We start from the raw sequence: 13353 nt of genomic DNA, 5'->3' as shown, positions 1-13353 counted from the left end.
CTCTGAGGTCTCTGACCTCTGTGGGTGTCCCTGTTCATTACTGGGGAACTGGAGTCAATGGTCTGTAAGAGTCCCTTCCAACTCAAAAAAAAAATTCTATGATTCTATGATTCTATGAATATTCCTGGTTTTATTACAAGTACAAATACTGATAAAGCCTACATTCAAATTGTTTATTCCTTGCTTTTGGAGAAGCTAAAACACTAGCACTAAGAGTTTTAATCAACGTAGATAATAGCTTGTCAGTTGTTATGCACAGTGGTACGTGCACCCAGTTTGAAATTTCAGTGCCATTAATGTTTTTAATTTTTTAAGTGATATGACACAGTACATGCAATCAACAATAATGAACATACCATGGTTCAGGACCCCTGATCTCTCAGCTAGTAATTTAAAATATTTTCACGTGTAGAGACAAGACAAGTATTATGTCCTAAATGGAGTCTAGGTCCCCAGCACTATTTCTCTCTCTATTTGATCCCTAAAAACAACTGTTTTCTTGCCAAAGATTTTGCATCGTTAAATCTCCTTTCTGAAACAATGAATATTGTGTAGTTGCAGGCCACTTTTTCAAACCTGTGGACATTCCCTTTGCTTCTACTTCTTTAAGCAACCTGCAGTTGCAATACACTTTTGCAGTACAGTCTTGAACCTCTTTATTCCTTGTTTTTCAGTCACCATGGGCTGTGTCTGTGCTGTCTTTGTAACCAGGACCAGGGAATGACCTCTTTTCTCCCAGTCAGTTTTCTCAACACATCGACTGGTGTGGATGAAGCAAGCAAAGGCAACAAGAAAAGCAAATACAATTATACTAGCAAGCAGGAGTATCATTTATTATAGATGATAATCACATGTTGGTTTGTCACTAGGTGTGTTTAATCAACGACTTTCTTTTTGAAATAAGAGTGAAGATAAAAGAAAAGTTCAAATAGGATTCCTACATGTCTCGTTTTCATTAAAGATTAGATCTGCTACAACACGATGAACTGAGGATAATATAATGTAACGTCCAAACACTTTTTTTCAAGTAATGTTAACACTGAATGAAAGGTATACAGGCTTCAATGAAATTAGGAAGTTGAGGCCTAGTTGAATGCTATTTGTTGTTGAATGGTATTTGTGACAGTGTTGAAAGAAATGGCTGATGTTATTGTAAAGTTACTGTCTGTCATCTATGAAAAGCGGTGTTCTGCACAGGTCTGTGAGTGTTAGAAATGGGCTTTCTTGAAGAGCTGTCTTTATGGAAAAGGAGGCATTGCTTGCAAACTGGTAAATTGGGAAAAAAAAAAAAAAAAAAGTAACATTTCTGATTTCCAATTTAGTTATTAGAAAATCCCCATCATCTCTCTTTATATTATATGAATACTCCATGGTGTCCTTGGGATGACAAGATGCCTGTACTGCTATTTAGATATGCACAAATACAACAAATCCATGGGCAGATCTTTCCCCTACTGCATTTTTTTAATGTATTTCTTTATTGCTAAACTAAAAGGAAAATAATAGTAGAAAAAATTCAATCACCTTAATCAGCACATGCAAGTCTTAAAAATCTTTTTCTTGCTCTGTAATACTGAAAAGACCTGATGGGAAATGTTACCTTCCAAATTTTGCTCTGTGTATATGCATTTCCTATTTAAACCCTCACTCAGCAAGAGAAGGAAAAACACTTCTCAGTTTCAGTGTAAGTGCCCCATGGAATTTTCTACAGGAAAAATATCACTTTAGATCTGTCAGACAATAACATTTTATTACCTCAAGGATGTTATCTGAACCTGAGGTCTAATATCTAAATGAACTGCAGTTCAGATTATTTGAGATTTAGCAGAAAGACAGAGGGATGGAAAGTTTCATAGAAAGATTCTATGGGGAGAAGTCTCATTCATTTATTGTGGATAAATATGATGAAAAGGTATTCATATACCAAATTTTAATAACTGTATGGTTAACAGGAGGAACAGTAGACAGCTTTGAGCAGTAGCTGACATACAGAACAGGAGAGTTGGAAGAGTAATATTTCCAAGAAGATTAATTTAATTTAAAGGCAGAATGTTTTTTTGGCTATTGGAAAGTTCTCTGTTGTGTTGAGCAAAAGGATAGATATGCTGGCTGAAAATAAACCTGTAAAAGTGAGGTAATGCATTTACTAAAACAACAATAATTGCTATATCAGGATGGATCATATATTAAAGGCAATAAAACTCTGATTAATAGCTGTCAGGTTATTTCTTTATTTTCTCAAATATTTATTTGAGCGCAACATACTATAAATACTTTAAAGAAAATGTTTATCTTATATTTGTACATGATTGCACTCAGTAATACATGGAAGAGCAGCCACTGAAGTGGGAGGATCATAAGCCCAATGTATGTGAAGAGAGAGAGCAATAAATTTGATTCTTCTCAGCATTTTTTCTGTTACAGGTTTTGAGAAACTTGTTAGATTTTAGTACCTGCAAATGTAAATGAAACCAACATAAAATACCATACATAACCTTATTACTTTAAATAACATAGAAAATATGGATTGGAAGACTCGTGTGCATGTTCTTTTTTTCTGTCTTAGACCTGAATAAAGCTGTAAAGAAGAAATTAATGCTCTAGTAAGTCACTGTCAACTCTTGCAAGTCCATTTGGGAGAAAATTTGACACTCCATTTTTTTTTTCTTGTTGTCCTTCTATCTCCTACTCTCCTTTCTGTGTATGTTTATTATTTGCCTCATTTCTGTGAAAACAAATCAGGCTCCATTAATAAAAGCAAAAACTGTTTAAGGCCATCCATCTTACTCTTTCTCCTCAAAGGTTTGCTGCCACTTGTTCTATCACAGAGGACTGCAAAACTTTTTTGCTCCACATTGTTACCCTCTAAAGATAAAATGAATAAATTGCTTAAGAAGATGTTGAAAGACTCTTAATGGTGCATTTATGATCATAACATACGTATTTGTGAGACCTAAGGATTTTTATTCATTCTATTTTTGTTCAATGTAAAATCAAGATTAACTTCTTAGATTTTCTGGACATCCTCGTTGTATAAATTTAATTTTTTACTCCTTTTCCTTGTACAACTTCTGAAATCTGACAGTAAGAACATTTTTATTTTTGTCTCAAACCTCTTTTTTATTCTTTGTCCATCTATTTTTTTTTCCCCCTATGATGCTTCTTATAACTTTACCAATTACTTTGTGTTCCATTTCATTACGTTATTTATTTTTGCTTTTTCTTTAGGGCAGGATATGTCTACTGCTATGCATCTGCACAGTTCCTACAATGGAGCTTTGATCCTGGTTGGATTGCTTAAGTGCCATTAACATAAACGTGGTTAACAAAAATAGTAGTTTCAGCTTAGTATTTTTCATGCTAAATCAGGTTCAAAACTAGAAGAATAAAAGTTTTTTTGTAAGAAACATAAACATCCATGTTGATTTCATAAGTGAAACTGATTCTGTTTTTGAAGAGCGGAAGAAATTTAAATAATTCATCTGAAAGCAAAGTTCACTTCTGTTTCTATATTCTCAGAAGTGAATCATCAGATTAAACTAGCATGCCACAGTTTAGTGGTAAACCTCTAACACTACCAAATCTACATATGTAGATTTTGCTTTAATGTCACAGGCAACAGAATGTAATCAACTAACAAACAAAACAAGCAAACAGAAAATTCACATCCAAATAAACCAGAAAGAGGAGTTTATAGACACTCTACAGAACTGTTAGCTGTGCTATGCTTTTCAAAAGCTGGAATTTGTCCTACAGACATCTCAGAAGTTGCACATCTGTCCAAGAAGAATCATTGCACTTTATTTCTACTGTACATGTTTATCTTATATCTTATTCTTCATTACTGTTATGTACTATGCAAAATACATAAAGAAAAAAAGCGGTAATCAAACTATACATACTGTGAGCAGGGCTTTGTGAAGGCTGCAGTACTGTACAGAAGAAAGCCTTGAACAGATCTATCTCAAATTCAGGGTAATAATACATTTATTTCCTACCCACATTGCTCATGTAATCCACCAACTATTTTAGGAACGCCCAGATTCTTAAAAATACAGAAATTAAAGTGATTTCCTGATCAACCCTTACAGAAAGACACAAGTTTAAACATGAAAGCAACTATGAATGCTTTGGAGAGAAAAAAATAGAATGTAATGTTAATAATCCCTGTAACGTTAATAAGCTAAATAACAGTTTCAAAGTTTAGTATCTTGATGCTTTACGGAGCTCCCATAAAATGGCTCTGAGCCTTCCCTTTCTAATGATTTTGCACACCCACGCAACTTGCTCTGTGGGGATGGAAGATAACAGGATTTAGATCCTTGACACACTGCAATTGATTTAACAATAAATATTGTCCATCCTAGTTTTGGGTTACTATAAGATGAAAGCAAAAATGTATATACTGATCTACTGGTTTTCTTTTAAAAAACATTCATCTGATGCTGAAGGCTAATTCTGTAAAGCTGAAACTTAAATCCCAGCAGAAACAGGTTCCCAGATATTAAAAACAAACAAACAAACAAACAAACAAGAATCATAAAAGTATGTATAATGAAATCTTTAGGCATGTGACAAACTTTGTTTTATATATTATATGATTTCAGAACATCTGTCACACACACTCACAAACTTTCCTTAGAAGGAGAAGCAGAAGTTTAGATGATGATAAAGTTATGTTCTTACCACATTAGAAGGTTCCAATTTCTTCCTTCTAGCAAGGTCAGTGATATTATTGCCATTGTAGTTGATGCTCTCCATACAGCCTTTGAAATTTTTTTCTGCTGTTAGAACTTGGCTTCCCAGAAAAAGGCATGCCTCCAAAGGTTATCTTTGAATGTATCAGAAAATGAAAGACAGTTACTGGAGGACAAGGGCTTAGAATTTTTGCTTACTAGAAAAAGAAAGTATCAAACAAGTACTGGAAAAGTAGGAAAAAGTTAAGTTTCAAGGACATTTCCATCAGAAAGAATGGAAATGAAGAAAGAACGGAGCCCCCAGGCTGGTGGTTGAGTGAGAATTACTGCTTACCCAGCATCCGTTTGCTTCATCAAACGTCCCCCATCTGCTCACAGAAACCTCTCTAAGATGCTTTTCTGAAGAATATTTGGCAGCATGTTTCCCAGGGCTGATGCCTAGAGGAGAGAGGGTTACATGGAGACTTGCTGTCTATCTTGATGGCAAACCCCTCCTAAGTAGGAATCCAGAGCTGGTGACTCACTTTGTAGTCTTGTATAGGTCTGGGGCAAGACAACATTATGGCAGTGGGGAGATATTCATGGTCAGGCTGGACAGGCCTCTGAGGTCTCTGACCTCTGTGGGTGTCCCTGTTCATTACTGGGGAACTGGACTCAATGGTCTGTAAGAGTCCCTTCCAACTCAAAAAAAAATTCTATGATTCTATGATTCTATGAATATTCCTGGTTTTATTACAAGTACAAATACTGATAAAGCCTACATTCAAATTGTTTATTCCTTGCTTTTGGAGAAGCTAAAACACTAGCACTAAGAGTTTTAATCAACGTAGATAATAGCTTGTCAGTTGTTATGCACAGTGGTACGTGCACCCAGTTTGAAATTTCAGTGCCATTAATGTTTTTAATTTTTTAAGTGATATGACACAGTACATGCAATCAACAATAATGAACATACCATGGTTCAGGACCCCTGATCTCTCAGCTAGTAATTTAAAATATTTTCACGTGTAGAGACAAGACAAGTATTATGTCCTAAATGGAGTCTAGGTCCCCAGCACTATTTCTCTCTCTATTTGATCCCTAAAAACAACTGTTCTCTTGCCAAAGATTTTGCATCGTTAAATCTCCTTTCTGAAACAATGAATATTGTGTAGTTGCAGGCCACTTTTTCAAACCTGTGGACATTCCCTTTGCTTCTACTTCTTTAAGCAACCTGCAGTTGCAATACACTTTTGCAGTACAGTCTTGAACCTCTTTATTCCTTGTTTTTCAGTCACCATGGGCTGTGTCTGTGCTGTCTTTGTAACCAGGACCAGGGAATGACCTCTTTTCTCCCAGTCAGTTTTCTCAACACATCGACTGGTGTGGATGAAGCAAGCAAAGGCAACAAGAAAAGCAAATACAATTATACTAGCAAGCAGGAGTATCATTTATTATAGATGATAATCACATGTTGGTTTGTCACTAGGTGTGTTTAATCAACGACTTTCTTTTTGAAATAAGAGTGAAGATAAAAGAAAAGTTCAAATAGGATTCCTACATGTCTCGTTTTCATTAAAGATTAGATCTGCTACAACACGATGAACTGAGGATAATATAATGTAACGTCCAAACACTTTTTTTCAAGTAATGTTAACACTGAATGAAAGGTATACAGGCTTCAATGAAATTAGGAAGTTGAGGCCTAGTTGAATGCTATTTGTTGTTGAATGGTATTTGTGACAGTGTTGAAAGAAATGGCTGATGTTATTGTAAAGTTACTGTCTGTCATCTATGAAAAGCGGTGTTCTGCACAGGTCTGTGAGTGTTAGAAATGGGCTTTCTTGAAGAGCTGTCTTTATGGAAAAGGAGGCATTGCTTGCAAACTGGTAAATTGGGAAAAAAAAAAAAAAAAAGTAACATTTCTGATTTCCAATTTAGTTATTAGAAAATCCCCATCATCTCTCTTTATATTATATGAATACTCCATGGTGTCCTTGGGATGACAAGATGCCTGTACTGCTATTTAGATATGCACAAATACAACAAATCCATGGGCAGATCTTTCCCCTACTGCATTTTTTTAATGTATTTCTTTATTGCTAAACTAAAAGGAAAATAATAGTAGAAAAAATTCAATCACCTTAATCAGCACATGCAAGTCTTAAAAATCTTTTTTCTTGCTCTGTAATACTGAAAAGACCTGATGGGAAATGTTACCTTCCAAATTTTGCTCTGTGTATATGCATTTCCTATTTAAACCCTCACTCAGCAAGAGAAGGAAAAACACTTCTCAGTTTCAGTGTAAGTGCCCCATGGAATTTTCTACAGGAAAAATATCACTTTAGATCTGTCAGACAATAACATTTTATTACCTCAAGGATGTTATCTGAACCTGAGGTCTAATATCTAAATGAACTGCAGTTCAGATTATTTGAGATTTAGCAGAAAGACAGAGGGATGGAAAGTTTCATAGAAAGATTCTATGGGGAGAAGTCTCATTCATTTATTGTGGATAAATATGATGAAAAGGTATTCATATACCAAGTTTTAATAACTGTATGGTTAACAGGAGGAACAGTAGACAGCTTTGAGCAGTAGCTGACATACAGAACAGGAGAGTTGGAAGAGTAATATTTCCAAGAAGATTAATTTAATTTAAAGGCAGAATGTTTTTTTGGCTATTGGAAAGTTCTCTGTTGTGTTGAGCAAAAGGATAGATATGCTGGCTGAAAATAAACCTGTAAAAGTGAGGTAATGCATTTACTAAAACAACAATAATTGCTATATCAGGATGGATCATATATTAAAGGCAATAAAACTCTGATTAATAGCTGTCAGGTTATTTCTTTATTTTCTCAAATATTTATTTGAGCGCAACATACTATAAATACTTTAAAGAAAATGTTTATCTTATATTTGTACATGATTGCACTCAGTAATACATGGAAGAGCAGCCACTGAAGTGGGAGGATCATAAGCCCAATGTATGTGAAGAGAGAGAGCAATAAATTTGATTCTTCTCAGCATTTTTCTGTTACAGGTTTTGAGAAACTTGTTAGATTTTAGTACCTGCAAATGTAAATGAAACCAACATAAAATACCATACATAACCTTATTACTTTAAATAACATAGAAAATATGGATTGGAAGACTCGTGTGCATGTTCTTTTTTTCTGTCTTAGACCTGAATAAAGCTGTAAAGAAGAAATTAATGCTCTAGTAAGTCACTGTCAACTCTTGCAAGTCCATTTGGGAGAAAATTTGACACTCCATTTTTTTTTTTCTTGTTGTCCTTCTATCTCCTACTCTCCTTTCTGTGTATGTTTATTATTTGCCTCATTTCTGTGAAAACAAATCAGGCTCCATTAATAAAAGCAAAAACTGTTTAAGGCCATCCATCTTACTCTTTCTCCTCAAAGGTTTGCTGCCACTTGTTCTATCACAGAGGACTGCAAAACTTTTTTGCTCCACATTGTTACCCTCTAAAGATAAAATGAATAAATTGCTTAAGAAGATGTTGAAAGACTCTTAATGGTGCATTTATGATCATAACATACGTATTTGTGAGACCTAAGGATTTTTATTCATTCTATTTTTGTTCAATGTAAAATCAAGATTAACTTCTTAGATTTTCTGGACATCCTCGTTGTATAAATTTAATTTTTTACTCCTTTTCCTTGTACAACTTCTGAAATCTGACAGTAAGAACATTTTTATTTTTGTCTCAAACCTCTTTTTTATTCTTTGTCCATCTATTTTTTTTTCCCCCTATGATGCTTCTTATAACTTTACCAATTACTTTGTGTTCCATTTCATTACGTTATTTATTTTTGCTTTTTCTTTAGGGCAGGATATGTCTACTGCTATGCATCTGCACAGTTCCTACAATGGAGCTTTGATCCTGGTTGGATTGCTTAAGTGCCATTAACATAAACGTGGTTAACAAAAATAGTAGTTTCAGCTTAGTATTTTTCATGCTAAATCAGGTTCAAAACTAGAAGAATAAAAGTTTTTTTGTAAGAAACATAAACATCCATGTTGATTTCATAAGTGAAACTGATTCTGTTTTTGAAGAGCGGAAGAAATTTAAATAATTCATCTGAAAGCAAAGTTCACTTCTGTTTCTATATTCTCAGAAGTGAATCATCAGATTAAACTAGCATGCCACAGTTTAGTGGTAAACCTCTAACACTACCAAATCTACATATGTAGATTTTGCTTTAATGTCACAGGCAACAGAATGTAATCAACTAACAAACAAAACAAGCAAACAGAAAATTCACATCCAAATAAACCAGAAAGAGGAGTTTATAGACACTCTACAGAACTGTTAGCTGTGCTATGCTTTTCAAAAGCTGGAATTTGTCCTACAGACATCTCAGAAGTTGCACATCTGTCCAAGAAGAATCATTGCACTTTATTTCTACTGTACATGTTTATCTTATATCTTATTCTTCATTACTGTTATGTACTATGCAAAATACATAAAGAAAAAAAGCGGTAATCAAACTATACATACTGTGAGCAGGGCTTTGTGAAGGCTGCAGTACTGTACAGAAGAAAGCCTTGAACAGATCTATCTCAAATTCAGGGTAATAATACATTTATTTCCTACCCACATTGCTCATGTAATCCACCAACTATTTTAGGAACGCCCAGATTCTTAAAAATACAGAAATTAAAGTGATTTCCTGATCAACCCTTACAGAAAGACACAAGTTTAAACATGAAAGCAACTATGAATGCTTTGGAGAGAAAAAAAATAGAATGTAATGTTAATAATCCCTGTAACGTTAATAAGCTAAATAACAGTTTCAAAGTTTAGTATCTTGATGCTTTACGGAGCTCCCATAAAATGGCTCTGAGCCTTCCCTTTCTAATGATTTTGCACACCCACGCAACTTGCTCTGTGGGGATGGAAGATAACAGGATTTAGATCCTTGACACACTGCAATTGATTTAACAATAAATATTGTCCATCCTAGTTTTGGGTTACTATAAGATGAAAGCAAAAATGTATATACTGATCTACTGGTTTTCTTTTAAAAAACATTCATCTGATGCTGAAGGCTAATTCTGTAAAGCTGAAACTTAAATCCCAGCAGAAACAGGTTCCCAGATATTAAAAACAAACAAACAAACAAACAAACAAACAAAAATCATAAAAGTATGTATAATGAAATCTTTAGGCATGTGACAAACTTTGTTTTATATATTATATGATTTCAGAACATCTGTCACACACACTCACAAACTTTCCTTAGAAGGAGAAGCAGAAGTTTAGATGATGATAAAGTTATGTTCTTACCACATTAGACGGTTCCAATTTCTTCCTTCTAGCAAGGTCAGTGATATTATTGCCATTGTAGTTGATGCTCTCCATACAGCCTTTGAAATTTTTTTCTGCTGTTAGAACTTGGCTTCCCAGAAAAAGGCATGCCTCCAAAGGTTATCTTTGAATGTATCAGAAAATGAAAGACAGTTACTGGAGGACAAGGGCTTAGAATTTTTGCTTACTAGAAAAAGAAAGTATCAAACAAGTACTGGAAAAGTAGGAAAAAGTCTATGATGAAGTCATGACTGCAAATATTTTTGGTGGTAAATTGTATCTATTATTAGGTTTTCCCAAATACAGAGAAAATATGTATCACAGTTACATATAGACTGTAACGAAGAGAAGGTCTCTAAAAGGAATGCACTTTTAAATGCTTGGCAGAGCAAAATGTCAGTATTGTTAAGAAACAAGAATTTGTTGGCCAAAGAATGTGCTGTCTGTCTGATCTTGGAGAAGAAAAGTCTGCCTTTCTTTACAAACCTGAATGCAGAAAGTTTGAGAAGTAAAGGTGCCCAGTAAAACCTATTTCAATATGTAGACTGAAACAAACATTAAAATAAAAAAAAATCTACTAAATCAAAAGGGAAGAAGGAAAGTGTTGCTTTATGTAGAACATCCATCAGTTTGGTAGAGTGTCAGAAGTGAGAAGTGGTTGGTGGCAAGTAAGTATTATTCATTCTTTGTCATATATTAAAATAAAGGATGTTTTATTTTCTTTCATGTACCAAACCGTAATACCAAACAGTTCCATTTGTCTTAAATACTCTATACAACTGCAGATAATTACAGCAACATAAAAACCAGCATCATGACATACCTAGAGGGATTAGTTTGACTTGTGTTTGGTTCCCAGGTCCCAAGATGCCAGTATCTGGGAAAGTGGCAAATGGAAATTCAACTGTGCAGAGGAACAGGAAAAAACCCTATATCTGTATATCAGCAATACAGAAATAATTGATAAAATGCTCAGGAAACAAGCTGTGTTTAACCAGCACTGTCCAATCCAGCCTGTTGCAGGGTCCACGACAGCAGTGAGAGGAAAGAGCAGCAGACAAGACTCCTCTGGCTTGTACCATGGTATTAGTTCTAGCACGTTCTGCTAGAAGTTCTGCATTTGAAGTTACATTAGCAAGCCTGATGTGCTTGGCAACAGCACAACATCTCACTCCATATGTAACGTATTTTCTGTGGCAAAGAACTTCTTTGTTCATAACTCACGGACTTTTGATTTCCATGCATCTCGTGGGCCTGAGATAAAGACAATTTAAAAGGAAAGAAAGAAAAAAAAAAGGGGGGGGGGATGCTATGATGGTAATGTTTAATATTCGTGTGGGGGGTGAAAGGTGTACTTGAGTTGCCTAAGCACAAGCTTCTACTGCTATTGGTGATACCTGGGGTAGTGTGCCTTAGTAACCTCTGCTTTCTGCTTGAGGAGGTATGCATCTCTATAAATTCTCTGCCATTTCTGCCAACACCATGGGAGTGCTGCAGATATCTAGGGGATATATGTATATAAGCTGCTCATTCAGTTTACGTGTTTGTCTTTTTCTTGGATGAGAAATAGTTGCTGTTTATTATTTCCTTAAATGCAACACAAGCATTTACTCATAATATCCAATCTGAGAACACCGTTCTTGTAACTGCTTATGAAAATCATAGATACAGAAATCAAAAGAAACTGTTTCAATCTGCTTGCATTTAAGGAAATAGGAAGTCTCTTTCCACCCTTGCGCATATTTAAGACTGTTTTCTGACAAACTGCTAGCTAAAGGCTTCAGTCTTTCTTTTTGTGCTTACTCCCTCAATGGAATAGCTGAGCTTTTGTAACTGTCCCTACTTTGAAGTTTTCTAGTGGATCCAGGTTGGTTTAAGTATCCTCTATTCCTCACTTCTGTCTTTTCTACCATTTTCTTCAAAAAGGAGCACGTTAAGAACATAAATTTCTATTCTGTTAAGAGTCTTCTCCTGCAGTTAGCTGGTTAGTAAATAATACTTTGCTCACTCACCTCACTCAACCTGCTGGCCACATTCTTTTTAATGCATCCCAGGATACCATTGGCCTTCTTGACCACAAGGCCACATTGCTGGTTTGTGGTCACCCTGCTGTCTACAGGGACACCCAGGCCCTGTTTGTAAGAGAATGTGATTGACTTCACTTCTTCCAGCAAAAAAAGAGAAGCAGGTCTAAGACATCTGTTTATCTCCAATTTAAACAACTTAATTTAGGTAGAATTATGTGTTTTACAGCTATTCACGTTGCTGTGAAAAGAAGCGCGGCTATACAAATAAGAAGTCGCGCGGCTCTGCCCTCGCAACTCCCCCCGCCCCGCGCAAGGAGGCGGCCCCCAGCCGCAGCCCCCAGCCGCTCCCCCCCTCGCGCAGCGCCACTCCGAGGTGCCGCCTGCCGCAGCGACGGCGGCGGGGAGCCCTCGCGCCCAGAGGCGGCCTTCCCGGGGTCTGCCCTCTCCGCCCCCCTCCCACCTACCTGAGGGCAGCCGGCATCCGTCCGCAGAGCGGCGCACAGCCGGTGGCACCGCGCGCACAGCCTGCCTGCCTGCCTGCCGCCCTCCCTCGGACGAGGGTCCCCTTAGACGAAAGCACAGCCCCAGCCCGGCCGCTACCGCGAGGGACCGCGCCCGCGGCCGGAGCCCGGGGGCCGCGAGGAGGGAGGGCTGAGCGCCCGGTGACAGGTGAGGACGGCCCCCGCGCCGCTCCCTACCTCGCGCCGCTCTCCTCGCAGCCGGCGGCTCGCTTACCCTCGACCGCCGCCGCCCCCTCGCCCCGTTCCCCCGCCCTAACGCGGAGTTCAACGCGACCCCGCTAGCCGCGAGGCCCCGCCCCCCGCCCCGCACTGACGGCTCTCTCCGCCAATAGCGAAGAAGACGGCCGTCCTCGAGCTCCGCCCTCACCTCCTTCGACCAATAGGAGCTATCCGTGGTGCTGCCCCTCCGCCTTCCCGGCAGGCTCGGTTGGCTCGCAGCTGCCGAGCAACGGGCGCGGGGCTGCGGGTGGGGCCGCTGAGGGCGGTGGCCGGGCCCCCGCTGCGGGCCGGGGTTGGTGCCGCGGGATTGTGCCCGGGGCTTCTCGTTCGGGAGCTTTCGCCTCATAGATGGACGTTTTTTGTTCCCCTCCCCTTTTTCCCTCTTGGCTCAGCCATCAGGAGGATGGAAATATCTCCCGCACTCTCAAAGCTGTAATCTCGGCTTGCAGAAATGATAACTGGTATGTGAAGATGTTTCTAATTTTTTTGTTTCTTCACTTGTTTGTGAACCTAGGGTAGGGAGAAAGAACTGAAGTAACCTGCAGTGAGATTCTGTCACTTTTGTAACTCCTTAAGCA

The 13353-nt window shown here is 37.7% G+C and overlaps 1 long non-coding RNA gene across 4 annotated transcripts in view; it reads right to left on the bottom strand.

Moving 5' to 3' along the window:
- The window catches only part of LOC149916937 (uncharacterized), a 55681-nt gene extending 42708 nt beyond the window's left edge, over nucleotides 1-12973 (bottom strand). The window contains exons 1-5 of one of the 4 annotated variants that reach the window (XR_016468617.1): nucleotides 12924-12973; nucleotides 12021-12140; nucleotides 9988-10132; nucleotides 5032-5135; nucleotides 4687-4831 (exon numbers count right to left, since the gene is read on the bottom strand). This is a non-coding gene — a long non-coding RNA (uncharacterized LOC149916937). The other 3 variants (XR_016468615.1, XR_016468616.1, XR_016468614.1) reach the window with 3 other exon arrangements.
- Between the last annotated feature and the right edge of the window lie 380 nt (nucleotides 12974-13353).

Source organism: Phasianus colchicus, chromosome 8, assembly GCF_987193195.1.
Source record: "Phasianus colchicus chromosome 8, bPhaCol1.hap1.1, whole genome shotgun sequence".
Classification (NCBI taxonomy): domain Eukaryota; kingdom Metazoa; phylum Chordata; class Aves; order Galliformes; family Phasianidae; genus Phasianus; species Phasianus colchicus.
This window is presented reverse-complemented; position numbering and strand designations above follow the sequence as displayed.